This window comes from Bufo bufo, unplaced genomic scaffold (genome assembly GCF_905171765.1).
Source record: "Bufo bufo unplaced genomic scaffold, aBufBuf1.1, whole genome shotgun sequence".
NCBI classification, from domain to species: domain Eukaryota; kingdom Metazoa; phylum Chordata; class Amphibia; order Anura; family Bufonidae; genus Bufo; species Bufo bufo.
Window position 1 is genome coordinate 13,283 of NW_024400137.1, and position 25,448 is coordinate 38,730.

At 45.7% G+C, this 25,448-nt stretch overlaps 1 long non-coding RNA gene across 1 annotated transcript; it reads right to left on the reverse strand.

The window, feature by feature from the left end:
* Window positions 1–811: 811 nt before the first annotated feature.
* Window positions 812–20,074, reverse strand: LOC120983702. Its single transcript, XR_005775173.1, has 4 exons — window positions 19,775–20,074; window positions 18,948–18,950; window positions 13,455–13,462; window positions 812–821 (listed from the first exon to the last, which is right to left on the reverse strand). It is a non-coding gene; the product is annotated as an uncharacterized LOC120983702 (long non-coding RNA).
* Window positions 20,075–25,448: the final 5,374 nt, after the last annotated feature.

The following is a 25,448-nucleotide window of genomic DNA, read 5'->3' on the forward strand; positions in this document are numbered from 1 at the left end:
GGCCAATTATGCAGTGGGTCAGGATATGCGCATATAAGTCTATAAGTGTTTGTGGCGCCAATTGCAGGTTGCGCAGGTACTGTAACAGGGCCCTTTAAGATGGTATAACTCACGTACCAAGTGAGGAATGCCAGAGGGGGATACCGTCTCTGTGTAGTAGGTATTGTGTCAACGATGTCTCCTACCTTGGTACGGCTGGACTCATGGATCCTGGCTCACTTGCAATAAAATGAGTGTTGTTAGCAGAAGTAATTGAGGATTGTAGTAGAAGTAAATAAGATCCAGACTTAGATGTAATCCAACACGTCTTTACTTAATGCAGCTTGAATCCATACGAGTTACAGCATAGGTCTTGGGTCCCAGCAGGTATTGGCAATATGTGGCAGGAATCAATATGTATACTGCTTCTATTCATATGCCTAGAGAATCTGCAGGTATCTATCTTCTGCTCTGTCTTCTGCTTGGTATGGGCCTGACTAGCTGAGGAGGTATCTGGTTTTCTCCTGGACTCTGGATCAGTACTCTCCGGACTGCTCGCAGGGAATAGTTCTTCCTGGAGGTCTGTAGTTCTGGAGGTGCTGCTTGCTTTGTCACCAGCTGAGGTAGCAGACTCAGGCTGGGAAGAGTGATCCTTGGCCTCAGCCGAGGCTGGATCCTAGGTTGGGATCCCTATGTCTGGGAGCTCCTACTAGCACAGCCTACCCAAGCAGGGGGCTGGTACACACTAACTTAACTTCCTCTCCTCCCCATGAGGTAGGATGTGGGAAAATTCCACTCCTCCTCAAAGAGGGGGGAGCTAGACTGGAATGAACTATTCCAATCTAGCAATACAAAACTGGCTAAGGTCTGCTGAACATATTGCTGCCACCTGCTGGTGTACATAGAAATTACAGCAAATACATTATACAGCAAATACATTAAACAGGCATTGTTAGATTACACTGGATGACAATATACATACACCTAACATGTTGTAGCGGGGAGAAAGAGTTTAGTGACATACTCCGGGATGTTACACACTCGGCCCTCTTGTAAGGTCGCACAGCCTTGAACATATTGATCAGTGTCTGATTCATCTTTTCGCACAGTCCATTTCCCTGTGGGTGATATGCGGTGGTCCTCAGGTTTTTTGCAGTTTTACAGTGCACAAAGTTCATAGAACAACTGAGACTCGAATGCGGATCCTTGATCAGTGAGTATCTTGTCAGGACACCCATTCGGCAGAATGAAGCTCTTTCACATGGTAGCTGCTGTAGTTTTAGCAGTTAAGTCCTTTACAGGCACAGCCACGACTAACATGGTGTAGTGGTCGATGATTGTCATAGCATAAGTTTATCCGGATCTGTTGGGTTCCAGTTTCACATGGTCGATAGCCACGATTTCTAGAGGACTCCTGCTCACTATGGGATTAAGGGGGGGCTCGCTGATCATGTCTTTCTCCTCTGGCCACAGCACAGGTGGGACACTCCCCGCACAGGCTTCAATATCACTTCTCATGCCAGTCCAGTAGAAATGCCGCCTGATGGTGGCTTCCGTTTTTTGGGTTCCAAAATGACCAGACCTGTTATGGTACATGTCCATTACCATCTTAGCATCTCTTCGGGCACCACTATCTGATGGAGACGCTCACAGGTGACTGGATCAAGCGCTTTCCTGAGGAGTAATCTCTCTGTAGAAAGAGCATTTTCCCTTGTCGCCAGAGGCGAACTAATTCTGAATCGGCTCTCCGCTGCCGAATTCTCTCCGGTATATGCACACTGGAAAAATAATCCAGCAGTTCTCCGATGACTCTTCTCTCTGCTTGTAATTTGAGCCAAAGCTCTTTCTCAACTGAAGGTGAGGGAGCACAGGTATTTGGAGAAGTAGTGGCTTTAGAGATCCAATGCTTAGTGTGTAGAGCTCCCTGTCTGGCAAATCGGGAGTAGAACATTAGCATCTCCACATCTTCCCACTGATCATCTTTAGAAATTTGCAAAAAAAAGGGGGTTAGTCAGCACCTCCCAGTGCGCAGGTGCATGCTGCCATGGCAAAGACCTAAAAGAAAAAAAGACAATGCAGCAGCACCCTGCAAATCAGATAAAGTACAACAATGCCATAGTCACAAAAAAGATTACAAAAATTATGGTGCTAATGCTACGCTTATTTATAAAGTGAGATGCTTGGCCAATGCATTTTGTACAAAACCATCTGAGCCCGTCTGCCGAACGTCAAGGCGATCTCTGTTAGACGGGTCCTAACACTAAATACTACCTGTTATGCGCCATAATGGCCGCCATAAATTTCAGGGAGTGTTGGATCCACATGCATGTTGGGCATGTGGGCTCGGCATGCATGTTGGTACCTGCATCCCTTGTAATGGAGGCCATTATGGCACAAAAAATGGAAAAAGGCAGAGTGGATCCAACACTCCCTGAAATTTATGGCGTACACCATACTGCTTTATAATGAGACCAGACACACTAGGTGGTTTCATGAAAGCATCTTCTCATCTTCCCTGAGTCATGGTAGAAGAGACGCTTTATTCACATTACATTGACTTAAATAGCAGACATGACATCACAAAAGGGTGTTCCTTAAGAAGAGACTATTGGCTCCTTAACCTGATAGGAGTGGTTTCAGCATCTTCAACTGAGTTTATAGGTATATTTGAAAACTGTAATGTAATCCCCATTTTCCCCCTCCCTATTTACCTTAAAAAGAATGCACACATGGCTCAAACATCTGGCTTGCGGCCATCGTGTGGACAAAAATGTGTACTACAGAATAATGTTCACACCAGATACACGTCTCTGACAAATCCCTCCTTTTGCGGTAAATAGACCAAAGGTGAACAGGCAAAGTGAGGTACTGTCCCAACGCCCTAAACAGCGAAGAGCTGGACTTTCCTTATTGCTTCACAGTTCCCCTCAACACCCTTTCGGGTTTGCCTTCACCTTGTCCTATTTACCCCGCAACCATCAACAAGATTTTATTTACTTCAGGATGGAATTATCTTGTATTTGACAGGGGCACAGCACATATACAGTTGCAAGAAAAGTATGTGAACCCTTTGGAATGATATGGATTTCTGCACAAATTGGTCATAAAATGTGATCTATACTTCATCTAAGTCACAACAATAGACAATCACAGTCTGCTTAAACTAATAACACACAAAGAATTAAATGTTGCCATGTTTTTATTGAACACACCATGTGAACATTCACAGTGAAGGTGGAAAAAGTATGTGAACCCTTGAATTTAATAACTGGTTGAACCTCCTTTGGCAGCAATAACTTCAACCAAACGTTTCCTGTAGCTGCAGATCAGACGTGCACAACGGTCAGGATTAATTCTTGACCATTCCTCTTTACAGAACTGTATCAGTTCAGCAATATTCTTGGGATGTCTGGTGTAAATCGCTTTCTTGAGGTCATGCCACAGCATCTCAATCAGGTTGAGGTCAGGACTCTGACTGGGCCACTCCAGAAGGCGTATTTTCTTCTGTTTAAGCCATTCTGTTGTTGATTTACTTCTATGCTTTGGGTCGTTGTCCTGTTTCAACACCATCTTCTGTTGAGCTTTAGCTGGTGGACAGATGGCCTTAAGTTCTCCTGCAAAATGTCTTGATAAACTTGGGAATTCATTTTTCCTTCTATGATAGCAATCCGTCCAGGCCCTGACGCAGCAAAGCAGCCCCAAACCATGATGCCCCCACCACCATACTACACAATTGGGATGAGGTTTTGATGTTGGTATGCTGTGCCTCTTTTCTCCACACATAGTGATGTGTGTTTCTTCCAAACAACTCAATTTTGGTTTCATCAGTCTACAGAATATTTAGCCAGTACTGCTGTGGAACATCCAGGTGCTCTTGTGCAAACTGTAAACGTGCAGCAATGTTTTTAATGGACAGCAGTGGCTTCCTCTGTGGTATCCTCCCATGAAATCCATTATTGTTTAGTGTTTTACGTATCGTAGATTCGCTACCAGGGATGTTAGCATATGCCAGAGACTTTTGTAAGTCTTTAGCTGACACTCTAGGATTCTTATTCACCTCATTGAGCATTCTGTGCTGTGCTCTTGCAGTCATCTTTAACAGGACGGCCACTCCTAGGGAGAGTAGCAGCAGTGCTGAACTTTCTCCATTTATAGACAATTTGTCTTACCGTGGACTGATGTACAGCAAGGCTTTTGGAGATAGAAACATAGAAACATAGAAACATAGAATGTGTCGGCAGATAAGAACCATTTGGCCCATCTAGTCTGCCCAATATACTGAATACTATGGATAGCCCCCGGCCCTATCTTATATGAAGGATGGCCTTATGCCTATCCCATGCATGCTTAAACCCCTTCACTGTATTTGCAGCTACCACTTCTGCAAGAAGGCTATTCCATGCATCCACTACTCTCTCAGTGAAGTAATACTTCCTTATATTACTTTTAAACCTTTGCCCCTCTAATTTAAAACTGTGTCCTCTTGTGGTAGTTTTTCTTCTTTTAAATATGCTCTCTTCCTTTACCGAGTTGATTCCCTTTATGTATTTAAAAGTTTCTATCATATCCCCTCTGTCTCTTCTTTCTTCCAAGCTATACATATTAAGGTCCTTTAACCTTTCCTGGTAAGTTTTATCCTGCAATCCATGTACTAGTTTAGTAGCTCTTCTCTGAACTCTCTCTAGAGTATCTATATCCTTCTGGAGATATCGCCTCCAGTACTGCGCACAATACTCCAAGTGAGATACTTTTATAACCCTTTCCAGCTTTAGGCAAGTCAACAATTTTTAATCGTAGAGTCTTCTGAGAGCTCTTTTGTGCGAGGCATCATTCACATCAGGCAATGCTTCTTGTGAAAAGCAAACCCAGAACTGGTGTGTGTTTTTTTTTATAGGGCAGGACAGCTGTAACCAACACCTCCAATCTCACCTCATTGATTGGACTCCAGTTCGCTGACACCTCACTCCAATTAGCTCTTGGAGATGTCATTAGTCTAGGGGTTCACATACTTTTTCCACCTGCACTGTGAATGTTCCACATGGTGTGTTCAATAAAAACATTGTAACATTTAATTCTTTGTGTTTTATTAGTTTAAGCAGACTGTGATTGTCTATTGTTGTGACTTAGATGAAGATTAGATCACATTTTATGACCAATTTGTGCAGAAATCCATATCATTCCAAAGGGTTCACATACTTTTTCTTGCAACTGTATATAGTGTGGGCATGGATGTATTATACATTTTTTTAAAACAATTTTCCTAAAATGTAGAACTATACACTCACCTAAAGAATTATTAGGAACACCTGTTCTATTTCTCATTAATGCAATTATCTTGTCAACCAATCACATGGCAGTTGCTTCAATGCATTTAGGGCTGTGGTCCTGGTCAATCTCCTGAACTCCAAACTGAATGTCAGAATGGGAAAAAAGGTGATTTAAGCAATTTTGAGCGTGGCATGGTTGTTGGTGCCAGACGGGCCGGTCTGAGTATTTCACAATCTGCTCAGTTACTGGGATTTTCACTCACAACCATTTCTAGGGTTTACAAAGAATGGTGTGAAAAGGGAAAAACATCCAGTATGCGGCAGTCCTGTGGGCAAAAATGCCTTGTGGATGCTAGAGGTCAGAGGAAAATGGGCCGACTGATTCAAGCTGATAGAAGAGCAACGTTGACTGAAATAACCACTCGTTACAACCGAGGTATGCAGCAAAGCATTTGTGAAGCCACAACACGCACAACCTTGAGGCGGATGGGCTACAACAGCAGAAGACCCCACCGGGTACCACTCATCTCCACTACAAATAGGAAAAAGAGGCTACATTTTGCACGAGCTCACCAAAATTGGACTGTTGAAGACTAGAAAAATGTTGCTGGTCTGATGAGTCTCGATTTCTGTTGAGACATTCAAATGGTAGAGTCCGAATTTTGCGTAAACAGAATAAGAACATGTATCCATCCTCTGATGGCTACTTCCAGCAGGATAATGCACCATGTCACAAAGCTCGAATCATTTCAAATTGGTTTCTTGAACATGACAATGAGTTCACTGTACTAAAATAGCCCCCACAGTCACCAGATCTCAACCCAATAGAGCATCTTTGGGATGTGGTGGAACGGGAGCTTCGTGCCCTGGATGTGCATCCCTCAAATCTCCATCAACTGCAAGATGCTATCCTATCAATATGGGCCAACATTTCTAAAGAATGCTATCAGCACCTTGTTGAATCAATGCCGCATAGAATTTAAGGCAGTTCTGAAGGCAAAAGGGGGTCCAACACCGTATTAGTATGGTGTTCCTAATAATTCTTTAGGTGAGTGTATAACAGCCTGTTAAAACCAAATTCTAATAACATTGTAGTCACTGAACCAGTTCCCAAAACATTATTCTGGCCATGATATTAATTTCAGAATTTTTCCCATCAGCTCATTTGATAAAGTCTATCAGTTTCCTCAGATCATTGGTGATCCTTCCATCAGGGTGTAACAGTACAGCCTGGATCGCAGCGGCTCCCTGTGACTCCGCCCACTTACCTCCGGGCCTTAAATAGAAGACAGGTGCTAAGCAGGGTGTTCCACTAATGGAGTGCGCACCCTGCTAGCTCCATTGCATCTGAGGACTCTGCCACATATCCAGACCTGGATCCCTAACAACATTGTGAAGGACTGCCTACCTTCTTGCCACTGGCTTCCCCACTGCTGGCTTCCTAGCCAGGACCAACTAACCGCAAGTATATGCCTGTTACCTGCTCTGATTAAGGTCCTGGAACTCAGAGTGGGGTGGTTCCTGCTGGTGTGAGGCGATATTCCCAAACCAACTCTGAACTCAGGACATGCTATACTAACTCTGAACCTGCTGCATATTATATACTAAACTGAGGACATGCTATACTAACTCTGAACCTGCTGCATATTATATACTAAACTGAGGACATGCTATACTCACTCTGAACCTACTGCATATTACATACTAAAACTGAGGACATGCTATACTAACTCTGAACCTACTGCATACTACATACTAAACTGAGGACATGCTATACTAACTCTGAACCTGCTGCATATTATATACTAAACTGAGGACATGCTATACTAACTCTGAACCTGCTGCATAATATACTAAACTGAGGACATGCTATACTAACTCTGAACCTGCTGCATATTATATACTAAACTGAGGACATGCTATACTAACTCTGAACCTGCTGCATATTATATACTAAACTGTGGACATGCTATATACTAACCCTGAACCTATGGCATACTATATACTAAACTGAGGGCATACTATATACTAACTCTGAACTGTGCACAAGCTTATACTAACTTGTGACTCCTGTAATACTGGGGGACCTTCCTTTCCAGCAGTAACTAATTAGATGGATAGCGGTAAATGATTTTGTTACCCCAAACTCTCCGCCAAAGACTGAGAGAGACGCCTGGGGTACATACTGAGTAACCGCGAATCCCACAGCCAAAAACAAGGGTAGTGGGATAATAGTGGATGTCCATTGCTTCCGCAGTTGAGATCCTAACTGATCAACTAGGTGCGTTACATATTAGTGGAACCCACATGGATCCAGCGGAGGTTGCAGTCACCTCGTCACCCTCACTAAGAGGGTGGAGACCCTCAACGTGACTGTACAACATCTCCAGCTAGAAAACCAGGCACTACGGCAACTTGTCACTCAGGGGCCAGGACACCCCCGTGATGGACCAGAACCCAAGGTCAGCCCACCTGAGATATTCTCGGGTGACCGAAGGCAGTTCAGGATTTCCTGAACGCGTGCAAACTAATGTTTGAGCTGCAGCCCCGGACTTACCCAACTGACAGAACAAAAGTACTTACCATGATCTCTTACCTCAGGGGGAGCCCAGAGCATGGGCCAATACTTATTTAGAAAAGGAAGACCCAGTCCTGGATTCCTTCTCTCTGTTCCTTGAAAAAATGCCCTTCTCTACGAGGACCATAGTAAACAACTGACCACTGAGACCGCTATACGCAGCCTTAAACAAGGGAGACGACCTGTAGAGGACTTTATTGCGGAATGCACTCGCTGGGCCCGGAGACTGAATGGAATGACCTCACCCTTAGGAATCAGTTCCGCCTAGGTCTTTCCGAGGCCCTGAAGGACGAATAAGCCCGAGGAGAATTACCACTTACACTTAATGCCTTGATGCAGAAGGCCACCACCATTGACAGACGGCTGAGGGAACGCAGAGCCGAGAGAGTCTCAGGCTTCACACCAAACCCAAGACCGTCCAGCCAGGGTCCTGCTGTAGAGATGATGGAGATTGGGGCGATCCGAGGACCTCTGACCGAGAGAGAGAAAGCCAGGAGACGTAACCTCAACCTCTGTTTATACTGTGCGTCTGCTGACCATACCGTTGACGGATGCCCCGCGATACGTAAGAAGTGCGAAGGTAAGAGCGGCACGTTTTGTACCTTAGACAGTACAAAAAATAGTACTGGTGGTTACATATACACGTCTCTCACCTTACAGTGGGACCAAAACCGGATTATCGTTGAAGCCATGGTGGACACGGGAGCTTCGGGGAATTTTATCGACATGCATCTGGTTGAGCAAAATAAAATTCCCCACATGAGAAAAAACGTTCCGATATCCGTGAGTTTCATTGACGGTACCACTTCTAGTCCTATCCACAGTCAGACTCAACCCCTCATGGTGACATGTGAAAATAACCACACAGAATTCTTATCCCTTGATATCATACACTCTCCATTGTTTCCCGTGATTCTTGGGTTGCCATGGTTGCAAATACACTAGCCAGCCCTCCTATGGAAACAGGGGAGAGTTCAGTTTACGTCACCTTATTGTATGGAGACCTGCTTTCCTCTCAAATCTCTCATGCATGTGGGAGTGAACCAGGTTCCCAGCCAATACGTAGACTTTGCTGAGGTATTCAGCGCAAAGAAGGCGGAATCTCTTCCGCCCCATAGATCTTACGATTGCCCCATAGACTTGCTGCCGGGTAGTGAGATACCCACGGGTAGAATTTATCCATTGGCACAACCAGAACTTGTTCACCTCAAACAGTACCTAGAAGAGTATTTACGAAAAGGTTTTATTCAGCCTTCAACCTCCCCGGCAGCAGCAGGGATGTTCTTCGTGAGAAACAAAGACTCAAGCCTAAGGCCCATCATAGATTACAGAGCCTTGAACAAAGGAACAATCAAAAATCGGTACCCCTTGCCGCTAATATCCGAACTCATAGAAAGATTACAAACAGCAACAATCTACACCAAGCTGGATTTGAGAGGCGCATACAACTTAATTAGGATCAGAAAAGGTGATGAATGGAAGACAGCCTTCCGCACTCGGTATGGACTCTTCGAGTATACAGCGATGCCCTTCGGGTTGTGCAACGCCCCTGCCACATTCCAAAATTTTATTAACGACATCTTTAGGGATCTACTGGACGTATGTGTAATCATCTATCTTGATGATATACTAGTGTATTCCGATAACTTACACGATCACAGGAAACATGTCCGTTGGGTTCTTGCACGGTTAAGTGTTCATCGCTTATACGTTAAGCAGGAAAAATGTGTGTTCGAGACTACTTCTCTTCCCTTCCTCGGATACATAATTTCACCCAAGGGTATCCAGATGGATCACTCAAAAATCACTTGCATCCAAAATTGGCCGATCCCGGATTCCAGGAAAGCTCTTCAACGGTTCCTGGGTTCTCAAACTTCTATAGGAAATTTATTAAAGATTTCTCCGCTACCACTAAACCACTAACCCGCTTAACTAGTGTCAACACGAAGTTCGTTTGGTCCAAGGACGCCCAATCAGCGTTTGAGTTATTAAGCCAGTGGTTCAGATAATAGAAAAGGTGTCCCACGGCGCAAAAACCACCCAAGAGTTGGAGTGATATAGGTTGATCATTTATTTGAGCAAGTGGTACAACGCGTTTCGGGGTTTAACCCCTTCAGGTACAATAGGTTGCAAGCCTATTGTACCTGAAGAAGGGGTTAAACCCCGAAACGCGTTGTACCACTTGCTCAAATAAATGATCAACCTATATCACTCCAACTCTTGGGTGGTTTTTGCGCCGTGGGACACCTTTTCTATTATCTGAACCACTGGCTTTCTGCGGGATTCCAGGCATCCCTGAACAGAAGTATCCATCCCGGGCTGCACACCATCCGTTGTGAGGAGTTCATGGCATTTTGACACACGTCCACATTACAGTTGTGCCTAAAGTAGCACAACTCCATCAGGTGAGCCTCCCCAGTGGAGATACCTTTTTATCTATAATCTCTACGTTATTACCCTATGGTGCGCCATTTTGCTTTCTGTTCTATAGTTGAACGACGCCTGTTTCTGACACTGAGTTATTAAAGAACAGGTTCACTACGGCACCGATACTGACTCTCCCAAATCCGAACTATCACTACGTGCTGGAAGTAGACGCATCCCAGGCAGCCATAGGAGCCGTTCTGTCCCAGCGAAGCTCTTTTCAACTCCGTTACATCCTATCGGTTCTACTCCCGGACGCTAAATATCGCTGAATTCAATTACCCCATAGGCGAAAAGGAACTCCTCGCCATAAAATGCTCCCTGGAAAATTGGAGGCATTTACTTGAAGGATCAATACACCCCATCACAATTTATACGGATCACCGTAATCTACAATACCTGAAAACCAATAAAACACTATCAGGCCGCCAAGTACGGTGGAGTTTTTTTTCCGACAGGTTTAACTTCCAAATTACATACCGACCAGGCTCAAAAAATGGGAAGGCCGACGCCTTGTCACGACTGGCTGAAATTCGCACCTCAGACACGGCCCCCACATGGATCATTCCACCGAAGAAACTCGTCCTTGCCACCATAACGTTGGAACCCAGCTCAAGGATGCTCTAATTAATGACCATGCTAATACCCCCCCTGGTCTTTCGCAGAACCAACAGGGTCTCCTTTACAAGGACAGCCAACTGTATATACCACCCTCCCTCACCAATCAGGTGATCAAACTTTGCCATGATTTACCCCTCGCGGGACATCCCGGCATTGCTAAAACCACAACCCTGATACTCAGGAACTTCTGGTGGCCAAAATGACCAAACAAATTGAGGAATACGTTTCCACGTGCGAGACCTGTGCCTCATGTAAAACTGACAGGAACCGACCTTATGGTCTCCTAATGAGTCTTCCCATCGCCAACAGACCCTGGGAATGGGTCTCGATGGATTTTAGGAAACAATACCATCATGGTGGTAGTGGATTTGCTGACTAAGATGGCACACTTCGTGCCCCTCAAGAAGTTACCCTCCTCCAAGGAAACGGCCGTGGTATTCCTGTCTAATATTATTAAGTTACATGGAATTCCTAGCCAGGTCATATCAGACAGGGGTTCGCAATTCGTATCCAAATTCTGGAGAGCACTTTGTTCCAGACTTCAAATCGACCACAGAATGTCTACCGCCTATCACCCCCAAACTAATGGGCAGACTGAAAGGGTGAATCAGTGTCTGGAACAGTTTCTCAGATGTCACTGCTCATTTCTCCAGGATGACTGGGAGGGCCTACTTCCTCTCGCTGAATTCGCCTATAATAATTCTACGAATTCCTCCACATTACATACTCCATTCTTTGCTAATTACGGATTTCACCCTAGGTCTCTTCCTCAAACCAGCCTTCCCACAAACGTTCCAGCCACAGACGATTATCTGACCACTTTGCAAACTACCCTTAAGACGCTAAAAGACAACCTTCAACGGGCAAAGAAAAGACAGAAGTTTTACTACGACCGTCGTAGGAGAGAAAATCCTCCCTACCAGGTCGGAGACTCGGTTTGGTTATCAACAAGAAACCTTCGGTTGGGGGTACTTTCCAAGAAATTGGGAAGACAATTCCTGGGTCCTTTTCCGATAGATAGGATTATTAACCCCAACACGGTGAGACTTACCCTTCCTCCACGATTACAGGTACATCCCACATTCCACGTGTCACTACTGAAGCCGTTTAGACCTAGGCCGTTCCCATCAAATGATCCTCGACCCTTGCCGCCGATAGAGGTCCAAGGAGAAGAAGAATTTGAAGTTGAGCAGCTCATTGATTCCAGAAGAAGACGGGGGAAGATCCAGTATCTCGTTAGATGGAAGGGGTATGGTCCCCAGGATGACTCGTGGGAAGATGTGCAAAACGTTCATGCTCCCAGACTCCAAAGATTGTTCCATAGAAGATTTCCCAACCGACCCTCTCCTAGTGGGGTACCCCGGAGGGGTCCCTTAAGGGGGGGGGGTACTGACTAACCGCAAGTATATGCCTGTTTACCTGCTGATTAAGGTCCAGGAACTCAGAGTGGGGTGGTTCCTGCTGGTGTGAGGCGATATCTCAAACCAACTCTGAACTCAGGACATGCTATACTAACTCTGAACCTGCTGCATATTATCTACTAAAACTGATGGACATGCTATACTAACTCTGAACCTGCTGCATATTATATACTAAACTGAGGACATGCTAACTCACTCTGAACCTACTGCAATATTACATACTAAAACTGAGGACATGCTATACTAACTCTGAACCTACTGCATACTACATACTAAACTGAGGACATGCTATACTAACTCTGAACCTACTGCATACTACGTACTAAACTGAGGACATGCTATACTAACTCTGAACCTGCTGCATATTATATACTAAACTGTGGACATGCTATATACTAACCCTGAACCTATGGCATACTATATACTAAACTGAGGGCATACTATATACTAACTCTGAACTGTGCACAAGCTTATACTAACTTGTACTCCTGTAATACTGGGGGACCTTCCTTTCCAGCAGTAATTAATTAGATGGATAGCGGTAAATGATTTGTTACCCCAAACTCTCCGCCAAAGACTGAGAGAGACGCCTGGGGTACATACTGAGTAACCGCGAATCCCACAGCCAAAAACAAGGCGGTGGGATAATAGTGGATGTCCATTGCTTCCGCAGTTGAGATCCTAACTGATCAACTAGGTGCGTTACACAGGGCAGTGTTGTCCGGAATGTAGATGCAGCAGTTCTGTAGACCCCTCCTTTTTCTGCTGTCAAGGACCAGTCGGTTCTGTAGAGTCATTACTGGAAAAGAGCTCAGTTGTTCCACCATTCCCTGCACAGCATCACAGATATAATTCACAAATCTCTGTTGATGACAATAGAGATGTTAAATCCAATCAAAATAAAATAAAAATTATTTTTTTTATTTTTATTTTTATTTTTTTTACTAATCATGGGAAATAATGACTCAAATCCTGCAATTATCTGAATTTTTGTTTTAAATTAGTCAGAAAGTCTTCTACAGAATCCTATGGCATCAATGTATACTTGAGTCAAAGGATGTAGGGAGTGACCTCCTTAGTCGTGACCGGACAATGTTTTCTGATTTCATCTCTCACTCAGGAGGTGAGAATAGAACAAATGGCATCAGGACTTGATCAGGGTACATTGACCACTTCATTCCACCTGCATCCTGGGTCGGAGTTTCAAATCTCCACACAATCACCAGATATCTGCGTTTTGATAATTTTGGTTGATAAACCAACTGTCAGGAACTGTCAGTCACTACTTGTCATCTTCAGCTGAATTAAGTAAGAACAATATCCTAAGGGAAAACACCAAAGGGCTTTCCTATATAAAATCCTGTCTCTAAGGCCAGTTTGTCATATTATTTTTAAATTGGCCAAATATTTAATGCCAACTGTAGGTAAGGATGTAGGAGCCACAGATGCAACTGAACTTTGAGGTTTCTCCCTTACCAACATTCAAAATTTGCCTAGGGGATCTTTGTCACTTACACGTGCTCCTAACACATACCGTATTTTTCGCCGTATAAGACGCACTTTTTCCCCCCCAAAAGTGGGGGGAAAATAGCAGTGCGTCTTATACGGTGAATGCTGCTGATTTTGCTGAGTTTTCAATTATACACCCGCCGCGATGCCGTGCGGCGGGTGTATCAGCTGTGAGGGAGGCGGGACTGGGGGCCGGCATCTGCTTTTATAATGACAGCGGGGCCCGTGCAGTGATTGTATTCTACTACACGGGCCCCGCTCACTGTATAATCCTATGTCTAATAGTTAATTGTAATTGTATGTAATCACATAAGGAGCTCTGTGTATTACCGGTACTTACAACTACAAGCGCTCGCCGCTAGGTAGGTAGCAGTGAGAGGAGGAGGAGGCAGGCCGGGAGGACGGACGCTGGCAGCGTGAGTCATACTTCATGCGCCTGCGCCGCCCACTTTATGAATGAAGCAGGCGGCGTGGGCGCATGATGTATGACTCACGCTGCCAGCACCTGTCCTCCCGGCCTGCCTCCTCCTCCTCCCTCCTCCTGCTACCTACCGAGCGGCGAGCACTTGTAGTTGTAAGTACCGGTAATACACAGCGCTCCTTATGTGATTACATACAATTACAATTAACTATTAGACATAGGATTATACAGTGAGCGGGGCCCGTGTAGTAGAATACAGTCACTGCACGGGCCCCGCTGTCATTATAAAAGCAGATGCCGACCCCCAGCGTGTATTGAGGGTCATTCACTTCAGGGACATTTATGGAGGGGATCTGTGGATGACACATAGCATAAGATGCTATATATGTGTCATCCACAGATCCCCCCCATAACTGTCATACACAGATCCTCATAACAGTGCCATCCAAGAGCCCAATAAGAGCTACCCACAGATCCCCCATAAGTGTCACCCACAGATCCCCATAAGTGTCACCCACAGATCCCCCATAAGTGTCACCCACAGATCCCCCATAAGTGTCACCCACAGATCCCCCATAAATGTCACCCACAGATCCCCCATAAGTGTCACCCACAGATCCCCCATAAGTGTCACCCACAGATCCCCCATAAGTGTCACCCACAGATCCCCCATATGTGTCACCCACAGATTCCCCATATGTGTCACCCACAGATCCCCCATATGTGTCACCCACAGATCCCCCATAACAGTGCGTCACCCACAGATCCCCCATAAGTGTCACCCACAGATCCCCCATAAGTGTCACCCCAGATCCCCCATAAGTGTCACCCGCAGATCCCCCATAAGTGTCACCCACAGATCCCCCATAACAGTGCGACACCCCACATCCCCCATAACAGTGCGCCATCCACAGATCCCCCATAACAGTGCCATCCACAGACCACAATTAGTTCAAAACCCACCAAAAGCACACCGTTTGGTTCAAAATATTTTTTTTTTATTTTCCTCCTCAAAAACCTAGGTGCGTCTTATGGACCGGTGCGTCTTATAGGGCGAAAAATACGGTATATCCCTGAATCCTGTTGGATAGGATTTCTAATGGACAGGAACAGAGGATTACATTCATCATGTTTGCAACTGTTTGGTGGTGTTCCCTTCAGGATAGTCTCCTTTGCGACAAACCTTCAGCTTTACTGACTCTAGAGGTAGTTTCCACTGGTTTATATTCCCAACACTTCAGACTAGTGCTCCATTCTGTTAATCTCCAATATCCACAGTTGGTATGGTCATATTTAAACACAATTACCATAGACTGGGTCAGTTCAAGTCCACAGATGTACTTATCAGACCAAAACCAAGTGTCCTGTCATCTGTCTTACAGTCCACTATACTGCAAATGTCAACTTAGTTGTTCCTGACTCATCTTGATAATATAACACCGTTGGAATTTGATTTGACTGTGATTTCCCCTTTGTACAATATTTAACAAACAATACGACATGTAACAAAACATTATGGCTCTTATAGTCCTGGCACTTGATTGCAATACGATCAGTTTTCTCCTTGCAATTCGACAGCAGTGGCGGTGGTTATCAGGACTTGATGTAGATCTTCAAACCGTAGCTCTAGGACTTTCCACACGTCTCTCGTTTCACCACTATCCAATCTCCTATAATTGTAAAGAATGAATCGCTTCTATATAGTCTGGATTCTAGGAACAACAAAACTTGGAAATACACATTAGACAATAATTTGTGCAACAGACAACATAATTTGGAAAACTACTATGCTGCATCTGGAACTATTGGGGAAATAGACACCTAATCCAGGAGCATTCCCAAAGAGTACTTCATAAGGACTTAGGCCTATCTTTCGGTTAGATGTGTACCGGATGGAAAAAAAAAAAACAGGGATAGGTACTCTCACCTCAGTCAGTATCTTTAGCTGTAGCCTTTGCTACAGGCCAAATCTCCGAATATCCTGGAAAGAGACCAATATAGACACAGACATATTCACACGGTTCCACTTTTGTTCTGAATGTAGTCAATCTGCAGTCTCTGAAATGGGTAAGATGACCTTGGCATATGCCTTCCTGGAACTCCTATAGTTCTCCCATCATTATTACAGCATTCACCTTCAACTAACCTAGTGGCAGCATTGTTGAACCCAGGAGCCATCCACCACAGAACCCAATCACACCTTCTCTCTCTCGATTTGCCCATGTTCTAAATCCATCCTCTTTAGGTAGAGTGCCCTCTGAAGGAAGAGTTTCTTACCAACTCTCCAGAGTCCTATCATCACTTCTACCTTTATCCTTTGATTTTTACTTTTAGCCTCTGTAACCTGTATCTGAAAAAGGCAAACTTTTTGGAAGTCCACTGGCCATAAGCCATCCTGTTTCACACAGACTTCCACTTAACGTACACTTCAAGTAATAGTTTAGCCTTTACCTTTTCAGGCAGCATCAGGGCATCAAACATCTTTCATGCACTCAGCATTAATTATTGATGGGCTTAACAATGGATCAAACAGAATCTCTGCTTCACCAGATTAGACCATAATAATGAGTGAAACCGAAGGCATACCTGGATTCAATCTTACCCTCAGCCATCTTACAAACCTCAGCGAGTGTCTTCAGCTCTGTCTCCTGCACTAACATTGCTGGAGGGAGTGGTTCTTTCTTGACAACATCAGATTAAGTAGGAACAACATATCCTGTCTGAGATTATCCATCTTCCAAGAACCTGAAATTATCTACCAGAAACTCAAAAATTTGGTTATTAATTGGAAACATTAAATTTGAATTTTATTTTTATTTACCACTTCCAGCCTCCCCCCCCCCCCCCCTCCAGATGCAGCAGAGTAGTTGGATCAAATTTTGTACACCCTTAAGACGGTGATTAATTGGTGAGAGTAGTAGGAATTGCATTACTATATGCTCCTACACATGTGATACTACCCTTAGCCATGAGAGATCATGGAACATGTTTGCTATAAGGCAATGGAATTAGATCCTAAGGATTGTATAAATACAGGAAAAAGGGGGAGTGAGCACTCTCAACACCCGGACCACAGGATATTGGGATCAATATGGTATTTATTTGTTAAATCCAATCACATACATATGAATAAAATCATTGAAATTGAAGGAAATAAAAAATAACAATAATTGGTACCAATAAAACTACTAACAGGGGATAAATATCACAATTCAGCAAACCATTAAGACATTAAAGTTGCTAAAATATACTCCTGGTACTGGTAGTACCACGAACTGTGTCAAAGAGTGTCCAGAGTAGAGGTCACCTGCAGACCTTGTATTACCGCAGACCGCTTCTCAGAAAAGTAGTTGTCACGGGCAGTTCAAGACAGTCTGTGCCAATATAATGGGTTCAATGTCCCATATAGTGCTCCGTAATTGTTGGTGGATGATATTAAACTCCTTCCCGGTTCATAAATGAAAATGCAGCCGCTCAGGGTATTATCTTGTAACTACTTCACTCGGAGATAAAGGTTCCTACCTGGTTCCTGATGTCCGCTCCCGCTACCGCGTCTCAAAGTCCTCCACGAGAGGCGAGCTGCGCCGGCTGCTTCGGCGTCTAGCGTCAGCCGTCCCGTACTGATGACGTCACAATATCGCGGGATTCAACAGGCAGTGGTGGTACCTTGATACTCTCCGTAGTTTGTATAGTAGTTTGTATAGTAGAGCGGCCTTTATGAAGATCTTTCTCCTTTATACCTTCTTATCGCATGGCCATGCAATGGAGATCCAAGAGATTAAGTAAACGCTTCTCTCCTTAACACCAGACGCGTTTCGGGGCGTCTGCACCCCTTCCTCAGTGGTTGTTGAGAGTGCTCACTCCCCCTTTTTCCTGTATCCATTTGTTTTTGGGTTGGGCACCCAAGTTGAGTTAGCAGCACCCGTCATAGCCACCGACTGTGAGCCAACCACCTATTTACATTGTATAAATAATAGGGATCCAGTATTTGATTCTGGATTGTTAATTCCTTATGGGCATTGCATTTGGGGGCTGAACATTTGTAGCTCCTCCCATGGGCGAGGAAGTGGGCAAGTACATACAAAGTCTTCCTCCCCCCCCTTGTGGGGAGGACTGATAGGCAGCCACGCCCGCCTTAGGTCTTTGTTTGATTTAACTTTAAAGGGAACCTGTCACCCGGATTTTGTGAATAGAGCTGAGGACATGGGTTGCTAGATGGCCGCTAGCACATCCGCAATATCCAGTCCCCATAGCTCTGTGTGCTTTTATTGTGTAAAAAAAACCGATTTGATACATATGCAAATTAACCTGAGATGAGTCCTGTACGTGAGATGAGTCAGGGACAGGACTCACCTCAGGCTAATTTGCATATGTATCAAATTGTTTTTTTTACAAAATAAAAGCACACAGAGCTATGGGGACTGGATATTGCGGATGTGCTAGCGGCCATCTAGCAACCCATATCCTCAGTTCTATACCCAAAATCCAGGTGACAGGTTCCCTTTAACAATATGGCGGGACAAAATGAACTTCACTCAAGCTAGCCAACACTAGACCTTTCCAGATGATCCTTAAGACCATCCACAAAGGCAGCACTTAAGATTTTCTCGTGCATAGCTAAAGTAAGCTCAAAAATCCAAATCCACCCAACTTTCCTGGAGTCTAGTGAAAACTTTCTCCACACTCTCTGTCCTGATGACAATGTGACTGACTGATGACCTAAACACTTCCTCCCAGACTCAATTATCTTCACTATGCATTAAATCCCCAGCTCTATATTGGACTAGATTTTTCAAATCTCACCAATAATATGAGAAAACTCTCCATATTTTAACTAGTTTTCTATAAAGCAGCATAAGTAAGTTCTCTGAATTGGGAATTCTATTCATCATGGCAAAATTGATGTTACTACTAGGTGTGGTAGATGTCATACATCATATAATGATGCAGATATCCCTAAACTTTCACTCCTATTTGAATAAGGACTTAGAATGGGTGCAATCTTAGATTGATAGGATTGGACACTTCCAATTGGCATCATGGAGCAATCACTGCGGGCACATTTTAAACCAATGGAACATACAATTTGGAAAGGTTATTTTTGCAAACATCATTGGATCTAATCCAATACTGGAGCCCTGTCTGGAAGATCTATAGATAACACACATTAGTATCTTCACAGTCTGCAGATGCATTACCAATTACCAGCCCCCCTCCCCCCCAACCCCCATATGGAGGGTAGTTGAATTCCTGAGCACAGGAGGGGGATGTGAGATGGGAGGGAGTTCTCTCTGAAATGTGCTCTCAAAAAGAAAACAGGAAAAGTTCTTGTCGAACTACAAGTACAATAATTACTTTTGAATGTTACAGCAGATGTGGTGGGGGAAGGGATGCCACATGGCAACTTCTTTGTTCTCTGTAGGATTCAAAATCCTCCATATTGTAATAAGAAATGCTTCTCATTTCTCCAACTTTCAATTTCTCTCAGTCACTTCCATAGACACTTTTCACCATAACTCAGTATGCACCAGCCTATTATTATCCTTCAACCAACTTCTCTTTTCCTTCTATACACTTATCCACAATCCTTTCATTTAATCTACTGGTTTCTGGCATATCAATTGCACACATGAACGATTTTAACTTCATAACTGAAACTTTAGTTTCGATATGCACCCTCTAGGGGGAACTTTTACACAATACTACGTATTTCCGGTTAATACCGGAAATCGCTGCTACTTAGTATGACAGAATGCTTTCAACTTTTATTCCTAACTGAAACTTTTCCTTTCTTTCTTGCATCAACTGAGCTGCTGTTAATATCTCCTCACTTGGTCCTGCAACATTAGAATTTCCCATTATTGTAGTTACACTAAGATCAAACAATTGCTAATTATTATCGAGCCCGCTAACTTAAGCGTAGTTGCACAAAGATAAAACGATATCCAATTACTATAAGTAATCGCTATCGAACCCACTAACTTAAGCGCAGTTTCACTCAGATCAAACGATATATAATAGTATTGAATAGGGATGAGCGAACCCGAACTGTATAGTTCGGGTTCGTACCGAATTTTGGGGTGTCCGTGACACGGACCCGAACCCGAACATTTTCGTAAAAGTCCAGGAGTTCGGGTTCGGTGTTCTGCGCTTTCTTGGCGCTTTTGAAAGGCTGCAAAGCAAGCCAACTCAACAAGCGTCATACTACTTGCCCCAAGAGGCCATCACAGCCTTGCTACTATTGGCATGGCTGTGTTTGGTCAGTGCAGCATGTGACCCAGCTCTATATAAGCTTGGGTCACGTAGCACTGCACGTCACTCTGCTGATTCAAGCATAGGGAGAGGTTGCTGCTGCGACGTTAGGGCGTGATTAGGCAGATTTACTCCTCAAAAGATTATTCTGTGATCGATCTGCAGCTGTGGATCATTGAAGTGCTAATATCGACATGCTACTTTTTTGAGGCTGCCCAGAGCGTTTTTAGATCACTTTTTTCTGGGGTATCGGCGGCATTTTGTGACTTGTGGTGCGCAGCACAAGCTATCACCAAGTGTATTTTAACCATCAATAGTGTGGTTATTTTGTGCTATATCCTACATCAGCTGCAGGTGAGCCTGTGTCACGAGTGCATTTAACCAGCAACAGTCTGGTTATTTTTTGGCCATATACTACATCAGCTGAGGCTGAGCCTGTGTCACCGAAGTGCATTTAACCATCAACAGTCTGGTTATTTTCTTGGCCATATACTAAATCTGGTGCAGGCTGAGCCTGTGTCCACCCCAAGTGCATTTAACCATCAATAGTGTGGTTATTTTTTAGGCCATATACTACATCAGGGGCAAGTTGAGCCTGTCACCCAGCGCCTAAAAAATAGACCTGACACTTTCTATTCAACCAAATCTGTACTGTTTTAGCTGGTCAAGTTATTTGTAGTGACCGTAAAGACATTTTTTGTTCTGGGTGAAAAACTATTCCCAAATTTGCCCTTCTCAAAATAACTAGTTTCTGGCTATATGAGGCCTACTTGAAATCTATCCCAAAAAGGATATCTTACATTGAAGGTGCTGATAGTGTCATTCAGAAAAACCTAAGACACACGCTACCGTGCAGATAGAAGTCTGATTCTGTGATTAAACCTATACCTGTCACACAGCGCAAATAAAAACAGGCCTCACATTTCTATTCAACCAAATCTGTACTGTTTTAGCTGGTCAAGTTATTTGTAGTGACCGTAAAAGCACACTTTTTGTTCTGGGTTGAAAAACTATTCCCAAATTTGCCATTCTCAAAATTGTGGTGAACGGGAACAATGAGGAAAACATCTAATAAGGGACGCGGACGTGGACATGGTCGTGGTGGTGGTGTTAGTGGACCCTCTGGTGCTGGGAGAGGACGTGGCCGTTCTGCCACAGCCACACGTCCTAGTGAACCAACTACCTCAGGTCCCAGTAGCCAGCAGAATTTACAGCGATATTTTGTGAGGCCCAATGCCGTTCTAAGGATGGTAAGGCCTGAGCAGGTTCAGGCATTAGTCAATTGGGTGGCCGACAGTGGATCCAGCACGTTCACATTATTTCCCACCCAGTCTTCTGCAGAAAGCGCACAGATGGCGCATGAAAACGAAGCCCATTAGTCTGTCACATCACCCCCATGCATATCAGGGAAACTGTCTGAGCCTCAAGTTATGCAGCAGTCTCTTATGCTGTTTGAAGACTCTGCTGCCAGGGTTTCCCAAGGGCATCCACCTAGCCCTTCCCCAGGGGTGGAAGAGATAGAATGCACTAATGCACAACCACTTATGTTTCCTGATGATGAGGACATGGGAATACCACCTCAGCACGTCTCTGATTATGACGAAACACAGGTGCCAACTGCTGCGTCTTTCTGCAGTGTGCAGACTGAACAGGAGGTCAGGGATCAAGACTGGGTGGAAGACAATGCAGGGGACGATGAGGTCCTAGACCCCACATGGAATGAAGGTCGTGCCACTGACTTTCAAAGTTCGGAGGAAGAGGCAGTGGTGAGATCAGAACACCTGCCGCCAAGAGACTCCGCCTGCTACTGACCGCCATCATCTGGGACCGAGCACCCCAAAGGCAGCTTCAAGGAGTTCCCTGGCATGGCACTTCTTCAAACAATGTGCTGACGACAAGACCCGAGTGGTTTGCACGCTGTGCCATCAGAGCCTGAAGCGAGGCATTAACGTTCTGAACCTTAGCACAACCTGCATGACCAGGCACCTGCATGCAAAGCATGAACTTCAGTGGAGTAAACACCTTAAAAACAAGGAAGTCACTCAGGCTCCCCCTGCTACCTCTTCTGCTGCTGCCGCCTCGGCCTCTTCTGCTGCTGCCGCCGCCTCGGCCTCTTCTGCTGCTGCTGCCGCCGCCTCGGCCTCTTCCTCTGCCTCTGGAGGAACGTTGGCACCTGCCGCCCAGCAAACATGGGATGTACCACCAACACCACCACCTGCGTCACCAAGCATCTCAACCATGTCACACGGCAGCGTTCAGCTCTCCATCTCACAAACATTTGAGAGAAAGCGTAAATTCCCACCTAGCCACCCTCGATCCCTGGCCCTGAATGCCAGCATTTCTAAACTACTGGCCTATGAAATGCTGTCATTTAGGCTGGTGGACACACACCGCTTCAAACAGCTCATGTCACTTGCTGTCCCACAGTATGTTGTTCCCAGCCGCCACTACTTCTCCAAGAGAGCCGTGCCTTCCCTGCACAAACAAGTGTCCGATAAAATCAAGTGTGCACTGCGCAACGCCATCTGTGGCAAGGTCCACCTAACCACAGATACGTGGACCAGTAAGCACGGCCAGGGACGCTATATCTCCCTAACTGCACACTGGGTAAATGTAGTGGCGGCTGGGCCCCAGGCGGAGAGCTGTTTGGCGCACGTCCTTCCGCCGCCAAGGATCGCAGGGCAACATTCTTTGCCTCCTGTATCCTCCTCCTCCTACTCAGCTTCCTCCTCCTCTTCTTCCACCTGCTCATCCAGTCAGCCACACACCTTCACCACCAACTTCCTCACAGCCCGGGTGATAACGTCAGCAGGACCATTCTGAAACTCATATGTTTGGGGGACAAGGCCCCACACCGCACAGGAGTTGTGGCGGGGTATAGAACAACATACCGACGAGTGGTTGCTGCCAGTGAGCCTCAGCCCGGCTGGTGGTGTGCGATATGGGCGAAATCTCGTTGCAGCTCTGGGGACTAGCCGGTTTGACGCACATCCCTTGCCTGGCGCATGTGCTGAATTTGGTGGAGCAGAAGTTCATTCGCAACTTACCCCGACATGGTCAGAGCTGCTGCTTAAAGTGCGGGCGTCTGTCGCGCTTCCAGCGTTCACACCCCTGCACGCTGCTCGCCTGTCTGCTCTACAGCGTAACTTCGGCCTTCCGCTCACCTCCTCATATGCGACGTACCCAACCAGGTGGAACTCCACCTTGCATATGCTGGACAGACTGTGCGAGCAGCAGGCCATAGTGGAGTTTCAGCTGCAGCACGCACGGGTCAGTCGCACTGCCGATCAGACCACTTTCACACCACCAATGACTGGGCCTCCATGCGAGACCTGTGTGCCCTGTTGCGCTGTTTCGAGTACTCCACCAACATGGCCAGTGGCGATGACGCCGTTATCAGCGTTACAATACCACTTCTATGTCTCCTTGAGTAAAACACTTAGGGCGATGATGGAAGAGGAGGTGGCCCAGGAGGAAGAGGAGGAAGAGGGGTCTTTTTAGCACTTTCAGGCCAGTCTCTTCAAAGTGACTCAGAGGGAGGTTTTTTGCAATACCAGAGGCCAGGTACAAATGTGGCCAGACAGGGCCCACTACTGGAGGACGAGGAGGACGAGGATGAGGAGGAGGTGGAGGAGGATGAGGATGAAGCATGTTCACAGCGGGGTGGCACCCAAAGCAGCTCGGGCCCATCACTGGTGCGTGGCTGGGGGAAACACAGGACGATGACGATACGCCTCCCACAGAGGACAGCTTGTCCTTACCTCTGGGCAGCCTGGCACACATGAGCGACTACATGCTGCAGTGCCTGCGCAACGACAGCAGAGTTGCCCACATTTTAACGTGTGAGGACTACTGGGTTGCCACCCTGCTGGATCCCCGGTACAAAGACAATGTGCCCACCTTACTTCCTACACTGGAGCGTGATAGGAAGATGCGCGAGTACAAGCGCACGTTGGTAGACGCGCTACTGAGAGCATTCCCAAATGTCACAGGGGAACCAGTGGAAGCCCAAGGCGAAGGCCGAGGAGGAGCAAGAGGTCGCCAACGCAGCTGTGTCACGGCCAGCTCCTCTGAGGGCAGGGTTAGCATGGCAGAGATGTGGAAAAGTTTTGTCACCACGCCACAGCTAACTGCACCACCACCTGATACGGAACATGTTAGCAGGAGGCAACATTTCACTAACATGGTGGAACAGTACCTGTGCACACCCCTCCACGTACTGACTGATGGTTCGGCCCCATTCAACTTCTGGGTCTCCAAATTGTCCACGTGGCCAGAGCTAGCCTTTTATGCCTTGGAGGTGCTGGCCTGCCCGGCGGCCAGCGGTTTGTCTGAACGTGTATTCAGCACGGCAGGGGGCGTCATTACAGACAAACGCAGCCGCCTGTCTACAGCCAATGTGGACAAGCTGACGTTCATAAAAATGAACCAGGCATGGATCCCACAGGACCTGTCCATCCCTTGTGCAGATTAGATATTAACTACCTCCCCTCTACATTATTTTATTCTACTCCAGGGCACTTCCTCATTCAATACTATTTTTATTTTCAACCCAAAGTTGAATGAACCTCTCCTCTGCCTGGGTGCCGGGGCCTAAATGTGTGACAGTGGCCTGTTCCAGTGGTGGGTGACGTGAAGCCTGATTCTCTGCTATGACATGAAGACAGATTCTGTGCTGACATAAGGCCAGATTCTCTGTTACGGGGACTCTCTCCTCTGCCGGGGTGCCTGGGCCTAAAATATGTATGGGACAGTGCCATCTTCCCAGTGGTGGGACGTGGAGGCCTGATTCTCTGCTATGACATGAAGGACAGATTCTGTGCTGACATAAGACCAGATTCTCTGTTACGGGAACCTCTCTCCTCTGCCTGGGTGCCGGGGCCTAAATGTGTGACAGTGGCCTGTTCCAGTGGGTGGGTGACGTGAAGCCTGATTCTCTGCTATGACATGAAGACTGATTCTGCGCTGACATAAGG